At 37.7% G+C, this 10,148-nt stretch overlaps 1 protein-coding gene across 2 annotated transcripts in view; it reads right to left on the reverse strand.

Annotated features, from left to right (window-relative positions):
- The window catches only part of Vps41 (VPS41 subunit of HOPS complex), a 158,560-nt gene that overhangs the window by 71,196 nt on the left and 77,216 nt on the right, over window positions 1-10,148 (reverse strand). The window contains exon 1 of one of the 2 annotated variants that reach the window (XM_033764837.1): window positions 296-557. The exons of the other annotated variant lie outside the window; for it this stretch is intronic. The gene's annotated coding sequence lies outside the window, so the exon portion shown is untranslated. Of the gene's footprint in view, window positions 1-295; window positions 558-10,148 lie in introns of those variants that run through there. 2 annotated transcript variants of the gene reach the window in all.

Here is a 10,148-nt window from a genome sequence, read left to right on the forward strand (position 1 = left end):
GAAATTGCAAAGTAATTGTAATTCTAGAAATGGGTGACAGACAGGAAACTGTATATTGACAATTTCTATTTTATAATTATTTGGTACTGAACATGTCAATTTTTATAATGTTCATACACTAAGGAGAAAAAAATTCATTCTCTTATTTTTACAATTTGGTTAATTAGGGAAAGGGGTGAAAAATAAAATATATCAAAACTTTACAAGTATTTGAAGAAAGAAGGAATGTTGGAGGAAAAATGAACACCTACTAGAATTTACAAAAACCATAGCTCCTTTTTAAATAAAACATTACCTTCTTTCAAAAATTGTTACTAAAATCTTGTTGCAATTCCAACAGAAGCCCAGATTCACTCGGTCAGTACAGGTGGTTGGTGGGCTTCCAGGTATGGGAGGAAGGTGGGTCCAACCTCCCTATCCTCCAGGCAAGAAGAAAAGGAGAGAAGGATTCTGAAGTTAGTCCATCTTGGGAATGATTCCAACAAATCCTGTGGACCCTACTCTGTCATCTGACGTGGAGTTGAAGGAGCCAAGAAACTTCTCTTCAGTGACAATTTTACAAGGAATATATGAAAATTTAAATTTTAAAACAATTATTATAGTAAAAGTAAAAAACAAATAGCTACGAATCCTCCTCAAATTAATCTGCATTGCCTCAAACATGCTTATCCCATCATTCTTGTGACTTTCTGAAGCAGTTTTGGAAGTCTTCTTTCTTGTGTGTCTTTAGTTGTGTGGTTGGGGCTGCCTTGATATCCTGAAGTGATTTAAAATTTTTATCTTTCACGGTCACTTTGACTTTGGGGAAAAACCAGAGGGCACACAGTACTGGATCTGGTGAATAAGATGGATGCAGACACACTGTCTTGTTTTTCACCAGACTATCTTCCCAATGGATAGCACTTAGTACCAGTATTCACCATTATTTTTTAAAAAATCACACCTTATACAGATAAAGAGGACTTCCAAAAGTGCTTAAAAGAAAGCAGCAAGAACCATGGGATAAGTGTGTTCAAGGGAAGGGGGAGTAACCTGGGTGGGGGAGGGACAGTATTGTCTTTTACTGAAATAAATTTGAAACAAAAATTTTTAATTCACCATACATTTTGATCATCTCTTTTATAGTACAAACTTCATTTTATTCAATGGATGTTTGCTAAAGAAATAATATACTAACTCCTAGAAATGAAAAAACTTAACTGACACAATTCTGAATGTGATTCACATGATTCTGTTTTTCCAATAGTTTAAATTACTTTATGTTTTATGACTAAAAATTAACTACCAGACTAAAATATATCAGGGAAGACCATTATTTAGGAAAAATCTTATAACTTAAGTAATTTCCCCAGAATTTCTTGGTTCTGTTTGTATCTTACGGGCACACAGTTTCTATCACAGAACAATGATTGCTGTGTCTGTTTAATCTTATTTCCTGAGACTGGTGTGTTGTTACTACCTTGCTGTTCCCCAAAACATTAAAGTGCTGAGGAAAGTGACTGTATTTCATACTTTTATTTTGCTAGACACAGAAGGCATAATAAATGTTCATTACTTTCCTTGATCTCTTCCTCTTCTTTCCTTCTCTGTTCATACACTCTGAGTTCATTACAGACAGAACTAGTCATTATCCCAAACACTGGTTACCAAGCCCATCTGTAGTTACTAATGTCCCCTAAACTATTCTGAACATGGTGGAATCAACCCTAATCTCAACAGTTTAAAGGAAAAAACCCTAGGGCTATTTCATGCAATTAAAACATCTTTACTATCCAACTCCTATAATGCTGGTCAATTTACATTATGTTCAAGATCAGAGGATATAATTTGTGCATAACTTGTCAGTTTGTGCGTAACTTTTCAAAAGTTTGAAATGTACTTTCAAAATTAGTTTTCCTTCCTTCCCTAGCCCTCTTCCCCTCCTTTCCCCAGCCCCATGGGAATTCAATCCAGGCCCTTTGCACTGAGCTACATTCCCAGCCCTCTTTATTTTTATTTTGAGACAAGGTCTCACTAAGCTGCTACACTGCCTGCCCAAGCTGGGCTCAAACTTGCAATACTCCTGCCTCAGTCTCTTAGATTGCTGGGATTACAGGCCTGTGCCCCTATTTGGTTTAAGTCATTGTAGTGCTTTTACTGCAGGGCACAAACTGGCCCCACAGTCATCCTGCCCAGAAGACCTGATTTGGCCTGCAGGAGGCTCTGGGCTTGCTCAGAGCTCACTTCTGGCTCTTAGGCACCTAATCTGCTGCTCACCTCTGCATCAACTCAATGGCCCACTGCAGCTTTTACTTTCTGCCTTTCCTCTCAGCCCTACTTTTATCCTTCATTCCACAAGTCCACTTTCTCAATCCTTGCATACTGTCAAGCCTTAAAAGTCAGTTCATGATAACAGCAGCATTTTGTGCAGGATCTGATTCATAACATTTAGTCCACAGAACGCAAAGCTTCCCACAGGAGAGAGAAGGGCCAAACGATCCCTCTCTGTTTGCTTTTTAATCCTAATCTATGGGAATTTCTAGCAGAAACACATTTTCTGGCAGGAAGGTCCAGGAAAGTTCTGCTTTGGTGACTTAAGAAAAGATAAACTACTTTTTTTACAAACATTCTACACTAATTTAACTACCACAAAGCTATCCTCCTCTATTTCACTGACATTTAATAAAATCCATTTCTTTCTTTTGGGCATAAAACTGCCTGGAGACCTACTGAGCACGAAGGTTCTACAAAGCATTTTAAGAGGGCAGCCATTGAGCAGACTACCCTTAAAAGCAGCTGGTTAATTTATGTGGTTCATCCTCCACTTCCTGTAATACTGAATTGTCATTATCACAATACTGAGAGCAATTTAAGCTCGATGGGAGCTGAGTACAGAGAGAGGAAAAGCCTTTTCCAAGAGGTCTGTGTTTTTGTTGGAGAAAGTATTTTAGGGCCTTATTCCCTATAAATCCACGTTGTGGCCGTCAGCACTCTTGGTACTTATATTTCAATAGAAGCCCTCACTTCCCAGCAATATACTTTATTCTTCTATGTTCTGTGCTGATAAATCTATCTAGTGCTTTCCTACACTGCAGAGTGGGAGAATGATGCTCATCCCAGGATCTCCCGCGCCGTGTGGCAAGATTCCTATCAGGCTGTAATAAAGCCACCAATTCTGATCACCTCACGCCTGTCATTACCCATCTCCACTCTCCCCGATGCAGCAGAGCTCATGATTGGCCTGGTTTTAATCATCGCACAATCTTTCAAGTTTATGAATCACTTGGCTCCTTCGGGCCTCCTCAGTACCAGCTATGCTGTTTGCTGTGAGGTACAAGAAAACGGAAAGACTGGGCGGGGGTGGCAGGCTGTGGAGAGTCTTAATTCTCTCAGGAAGGACCAGGGGACTAGAAGCATCAGACTGCACAAAAGAGAACCTCTGCTAGGCCAGAGAAGATGCTGGCACTCAAGATAATTAAGTGGAGAAAGAAAAAAACGTGAACCGCAAGAAATTAGAACCTGCCCCATAAGAGTCTCAGAAAGAAACAGAGGGAGAAGACTTGTCACAGAAGGGCTTAAATATGTAACATCTGCAAAGATCAATAGTGAAATTTAAAATGTCAAGAAGGCACGTGAGCAAAACATCAGCGAGTATGGAGAAGGCCTGGGATGGGGGCTGGCTGCTCACAGCCAAGAAAAATCTGGAGTTTTACAGAGGCAAGGGAACCCAGAGCCTGCCAGGCAGCTGAGTGCCTTTGTCTTGCTTTCCTGCTTGGGCTCAGGACCAAAGCTTTAAAACACACAGCTTTTCTATGCATCAACAATAGTGTTACTATCTCCATTAAGAAAGAACACAAAACGCTTAGGAAGAAAGAGAATTTTAAATTCAGTGGTTATTTTCTGGACAAACTATAATCCCTCAATCTTCTTTTCTAAAAGTCAATTAATATATTTAAAAGACATTAAATACAGACCAAATACTACCACCATAGGAAGTGTCTACATAGGATTCTCAGAGCCCATTTCATTGGCCATTTACTTACAGGCAACATTTGATTAAACAGGATGCCAGTACAATACAGGCTTGGACAAGCCTGTGAAGTTAATTAATTTTATGAAAACTATGTAGACAGACAAATGTTTTAAAATTTAAAAAACACAACATCAACATAAAATAACACTCAATTTAAGCAACCAAGAAATCCAACTACAGGTTCAATGTGAACAAAAGAAGCTAAATAGCTGAGATACCACTTAGAAGCAGTTTCCTTTATACTAAGAAAACCTAGAGATGACAGGTATAAATCTATATAGGTACCTGTTTGTGTGAACTGTACCCAGTAGGCTTTTATTTAAAATACTGATCTGTAGTTTCAGCATATGCAAATTCTCCATTGCAAATATGATTTCAGAAATGACTGCAGCACCTACTAATACTTTTACCATTGAAAGAAAATCTTCCATGTGGATCCCACAGGCTTAATTAATAAAGCCTGTAGCTAATGCCAAATTCTCTAGATTTTTCTACGTGTTTCCATCTTAGGATAAATTACTAGCGCTGGGCTCAAGGTGAGACTCTTTCAGTAGCAAGACAGAGAAAACACAAAAGTCATGTACTAGGTGATTAAACTTGAGTTAGTGCCCTGTGTAATGAATGAGTATCTCTAATTTTAACTCATGTTATCATAACCATAGACAATGAGGAGATCCTTGTACAGTGAATATATGAAAAAGAAACACAAAACTGCCAACTCCTGAATAACAAAATCATTCATTACCAGAACCTGGGTTTATGTATTTAACAAGCCTATCACTCATTTGAGAATAAAATAAAAGGGCAATTGTAGAGACCAGGACTCTATCTGCAGAAGAAACCTGATCCAATGAACATCATTTTCCAACTCTGTGGAACAGTGGGGCTCCCTGAATACAAGGTCACACTGATGGCTTCCAGAGAAGGGGACAGATTCACACCTCCAGGGAACATACACTCCCCTCTCTATACACATCACTGTCTACTCTGGAGAAGTCTCGGACTCCTAAAGGAACAACAATAACTAGGCACATACAAATCGCTAGTGTAAACTGATGTTCGTTTTCTGGAATACAATTTAACTTAGCAGCATGTATCAAGTGCCTAACAGCTAATCATAGACTTTGTCTCAGGAATTCTAATCACAGGACTCGAGGTTAGGAAGATATCCAAAAGAACATACAGACATTCATACCCAAAGATTTCTAGCTTTATCTCAGTATGATTTCTGACAACCAAACACTGGAAACAACCTAAAGGTCCAATGAAAGAAGAATGGTGTAAAAAACTGAATAGATTCCAAGATGGAATATTATATAACTGGACTATTAAATCACAGTAACCTGAAAATAGAATTCAATAATGTAGGAAATTTTATATGCTACCTATGTTATATTAGAACAAGACCTAAAATACTGTAGTTGAGATTATCTTATACATTCTTACTGTTTTATTATAAAAGTAATACCAAAGTACAAATAAATGCCAGTGAAAGCTACAAAGTATATCCATAATCCTCCCCAGACACAAACACTGTCAATGATTTGCATGAATATACTCCTATACATAACTGGATTTCCACAAAAGATGCAATTAGGCTATACACATGTTATTGCTAAAGTACTGCATCAGAAGAAATCAACTGCTGGACATTTTATTTGTTCACATTGAGAAAGAGAGCAGATATCGGGAGGCCCTCACAGCTGGGCCTTGGTGTTCTTCTGATGAACAGAAACAATTTCACAGAAAATCAAAATCATAACAACAAGTCTCTGTGACCAAGAAGAATTGGAACAAAAAGAAGACCATGCCATAATCACTTCTCAATGAGCATTTTCCAAAACTAACCGAATACCTATACCCTGGCTAAAAAGAGACTATAGTGTTTCTTTACTAGTCCTATTCAGTCTTTTTTTCTTATAGATAAGATTTATTAAAATACTCAGGTACATAATAATGGCATCCAATGTGGAGCAAACTCCCACTTCCTTAAACCTCCCCAATCACCGTCACATCAGCCCTAACCTTACAGTATCTCATTCTATCATCCTCTTCTTGATACCCCATGGTGGGCCTCCTGGCGATGTTAGGTTTAGCCAGTTCACTACTGATAGACATTTACCTTGTTTCAATTTCAGTGTTAAAAACATTAAAGAGGAGTTTTGGCTGAAAATAAATTATAAACAAAAGAAAACAAGGTTTAGGGGAGTCTAAAATGCCTGAGGACCAAGAAAAGATTAAAAAATTACCTACAATGAAACTTATATCCAAACAAGAGAACTCATATGCATAGATTTTCACCTCTCAAATGACTAAGACTACTCACTCATTCTTCAACAAATCATCCTTCTGATTAAAGAATGATCATATTAACTTCATTCCACTAATACTGTTCCATTTAGATTCTTTTGGGAAACTAGCATGCACCATTCCAGAAATCAAGATAATATTTGTGTACAGCACCTAATGTGGACCCTGATACAGGCTGTGCTCATGGAACAGATTCAAGCCACATATTCCTGTGAAATGACTTAAGTTTCTACTGGTAATGCCAATTAACAATGACTGCAATCACAGATTCTTGCTTTATGTACTCTTACTATAGAAAGAACTCCAGCTCCAGCCTGACTAGAAGATAAACACACAAGAACCTGTACATTTCATGTTTAGTGACTGCAGTGGTTAAGAAAAGACTCCTTGGACAATCTCAATTCTAAAAATATTTGTAGTTGTGCAGGGGCAGGGGGAGATGTTGGGTGAAAGGGTACAGACTTTCAACATTAAGATGAATAACTTCTGGGGATCTAAGGTACAGTATTGTGACTGCAGTTTTATGAGTCATTTTTCCAGGGGCTGGGACAAATGACCTGACACCCAAAACTTGAAGGAGGAGAGGTTTATTCTGGCTCACAGTTTGGGGGATTCAGTCCACAGCTGGCTGGCTCTGGTGGAGAAAAGGCATAGTTGGAAGAACATGGCTTAGGAAAGCTACTCACCTCATGGCAGACAGGAAGTGAAGAGTGAGGCAAGGAGTGGGAAGGAAATGCACCCTTCAAAGGCAACACTCCCAATGACACATTTGTTCCAACCAGGCCCCAACTCATAACAGCACATCTAGCTCTGTACTCATCAAAGGATTGATCCACTGATCAAAGTATAGCATCTCCAAAAGTCCCACCTCTGAGGGCATGTGGTATATTGTGGAACCCATAACAGTAGTAGATAACACTTTACTGGACAATGAAATTTGCCGAGATAGTAGATTTTAAGTGTCCTCATCATACGCGCAAAAAGGTAACTTATGTGAGTTAATGGGTATGTCAATGATCTTGACTGTGGCAACCACTTCATAACATGTTTCATAACATTCATCATATCATACACACTAAACATTATAACTTTTGTCTAATGTTTCAATAAAGGTGGGAAAAATAAAATTTTGAAAAAAATTTTAATTATATTTTTTAAAAAGCTACTCTATTAAATTTTCTTTCAGAAGGATTCAAAGTGAAATTTGTTGCAGATGACCACTGGCTAGCTGATGCTTCTACTTGTCCTTCAGGTGAAATTTTCTACAAGCCTCCAGCCCTGCAGCCCTGAACAGGGAAGCACTTTTCATTTCATTCATGCAGGGCCTTTCCTTGTTTGCTGACTGACATTTTCCAGCTTGCAAAGCAATTTGTCCTCACAGCCAGGTTCCCTCATTCTATCCCCCTACAACACCAAAGAGCTGACTATCTCATTTCTAAAAATGAACTCCACTGTGAACAGCATCGCGACAATTTAATAATTTGTCAAAATGGTAGAACCAGTTATTATGAAATGTACTTCAGAGTTCAAAGGTAAAGGTCACACAAAGCTACAGTTTATCTTGCTGACCAAGAAAGTTGTACAATTAAAGAGAAAAAATCCAGACAAGATCCACTTGGCAGATTTATCTGTAAAATAGAAACTTCATTTGCTATGTTCATGTATTAGAATTCTTACTATTCAAGCTTATAGTTTTAAAACAATCCACTGGTTCACATGTTTGAAAGCTGTCTCCAATAGCACTTCTTTTTTTTTGGTACCGGGGGGGATTGAACTTCCAATAGCACTTTTAAGAGATATGCTTTTTCCTTTCTGTTATTTTTTTTTCAAGATGGAAACAAAAACAGAATTTAGAATAAGCTTTTTATGCTCATGTGTCAAGTAGTGGAGTCCATAAATCTAGCTATGGCATTCAACTACTAAGAAGTTACTTTGAAAACCTAAAATAAAAGATTACGACAGACGGAACTACATAGCTTCCTATCCCCAGTCCCTCATAGTAGGAACTATCTTGAAATACCTAAGAAAGCTAGAACCTTAAAAAGGAAACTTGAAGAAATGTGCCAAACTATAGTCTGGGCTTTTTTCAGCCATAATGCTATGTTTTATGGGCACTATTTTCAAATATATGTTCTAATTATTGCAATAAAAATTTTTACAGAAATCAAAAATTTTAATAACACTGTGTCAACTAAAATATTAAATTAGATCTCTTTCAATTATTCTTACGAATGGCATGAATACACCTCACTGCGGGAGTTCCATTTTCCTAGTTAGCTTTTCTAGCCTCTGTGCCATTTTAACCCACTGTTTACAGAAGTGTTGATGTAATTCTGAGGGTTGCACAATGGCTCAGTCTGGTGGATCGGTACTCGTACAGGTTAAGAATGTCTATATTCCACATTACATTTTTACCTCACTAATCTTTGCTCAGGTATTTTTTTCCCTGAAGATTAAATTATTTCTTAAAGGCAAAGGTCATAAGCTCTCAGTTAATATTTGTCTTTCTCACCTGCTTCCCACATATGGCTGTCACCTGCCCTAAACAGAGGAGTCTTTAGTATCCAGAACACAGATTATTGCAAAATCATCATTTGCTAAATGTTGGGCTCCTCATACCCGTCTATGTACATGTGTGGTGGTGCCAGTTTAAAATTACAGTTGAAATGATTAGAGTTGCTTTTGGGTCAATATGGTCTTTGTTTTCTTTCTCATTTTTCAAAGGTATAAACTTCCATAAGGCAGTGACAAAACAGCATCGCTCGTCAAAATTTACTGACCTTTTCCAAATGAAAGTAATGATGTCACAATAGTCCCCCATCCTTAATGTGATGTGATCTTTTAAAGACATTTTTCTCAGTTTTTAAAATCAAAGATATATTTCTTACTGAAATTAGAAAAATATTTCCTGAGGTATCTTCAACTAAATCAACACAAAAACCATACAGCATAAGTGGTCTTTAGAAGTCCACACTGTAACAACAGAGAAGAAAGAAATTTTCTGGAGATTTCTGCAAACCATCTCAAACTGGTGCACATATGAGAACTGTCTAACTGTACACAAAGTTGTCATATTTTATCAAATAAATGATACTTTTTACTAGCTACTAAGTACCTATTTATATAATAAACTTTAATGGAGCCAAAGAAATGAGTCCATAGTTTGTATCCTACAAATCCTTAAATAGAAGACATTACAGCCAGGGATTTAGCTCAGTGGTGCCCCCGCCTGTCTCACAAGCACAGGGTCCCAAGTTTGATCCTCAGTGCAAAAAAGGAAAAAAGAAAGAAGACATTATATACCTTTAAAGCTTCTCACATATGTTAGGGAAATTATAATGGCTTTTAAAAGGAAAAGAATCCCAAATCAAAATGCTTTAAGAATAGAAGTTGTCTGTCATTCCCTAAGTAATTATGAAAACTTAGTGGCTCTAAAACCTAAAAGGAGTAGTGGCACAAGCATAGAGAGACAGGTAGATGAATAGAACCATGAGTTCAGGAATAAACTCAAGCATTTACAGTTAACTGATTTTCAGCAAGAGGGGCCAAAGGCAATGGGGAAACAACAGTCCTAACATAAGGCAAAGACAACTAATATGCACATGCAAGAGAATATTTGCAAATCATACATCCGATGAGAAACATGTATGTAAAACACATTAAGAATGACTACCAGCCAGGCATGGTGGCACACACCTGTTATCCCAGCACTCGAGAGGCTGAGGCAGGAGGATCACTGTGAGTTTGAGACCAGCCTGGGTTACACAGTGAGTTCCAGATCAGTCTCAACTACATATCAACTACATAGTGAGACACTCTCAAAAAA

The sequence above is a fragment of the Fukomys damarensis genome, unplaced genomic scaffold (genome assembly GCF_012274545.1).
Source record: "Fukomys damarensis isolate Sample0158 unplaced genomic scaffold, DMR_v1.0_HiC HiC_scaffold_17, whole genome shotgun sequence".
NCBI classification, from domain to species: domain Eukaryota; kingdom Metazoa; phylum Chordata; class Mammalia; order Rodentia; family Bathyergidae; genus Fukomys; species Fukomys damarensis.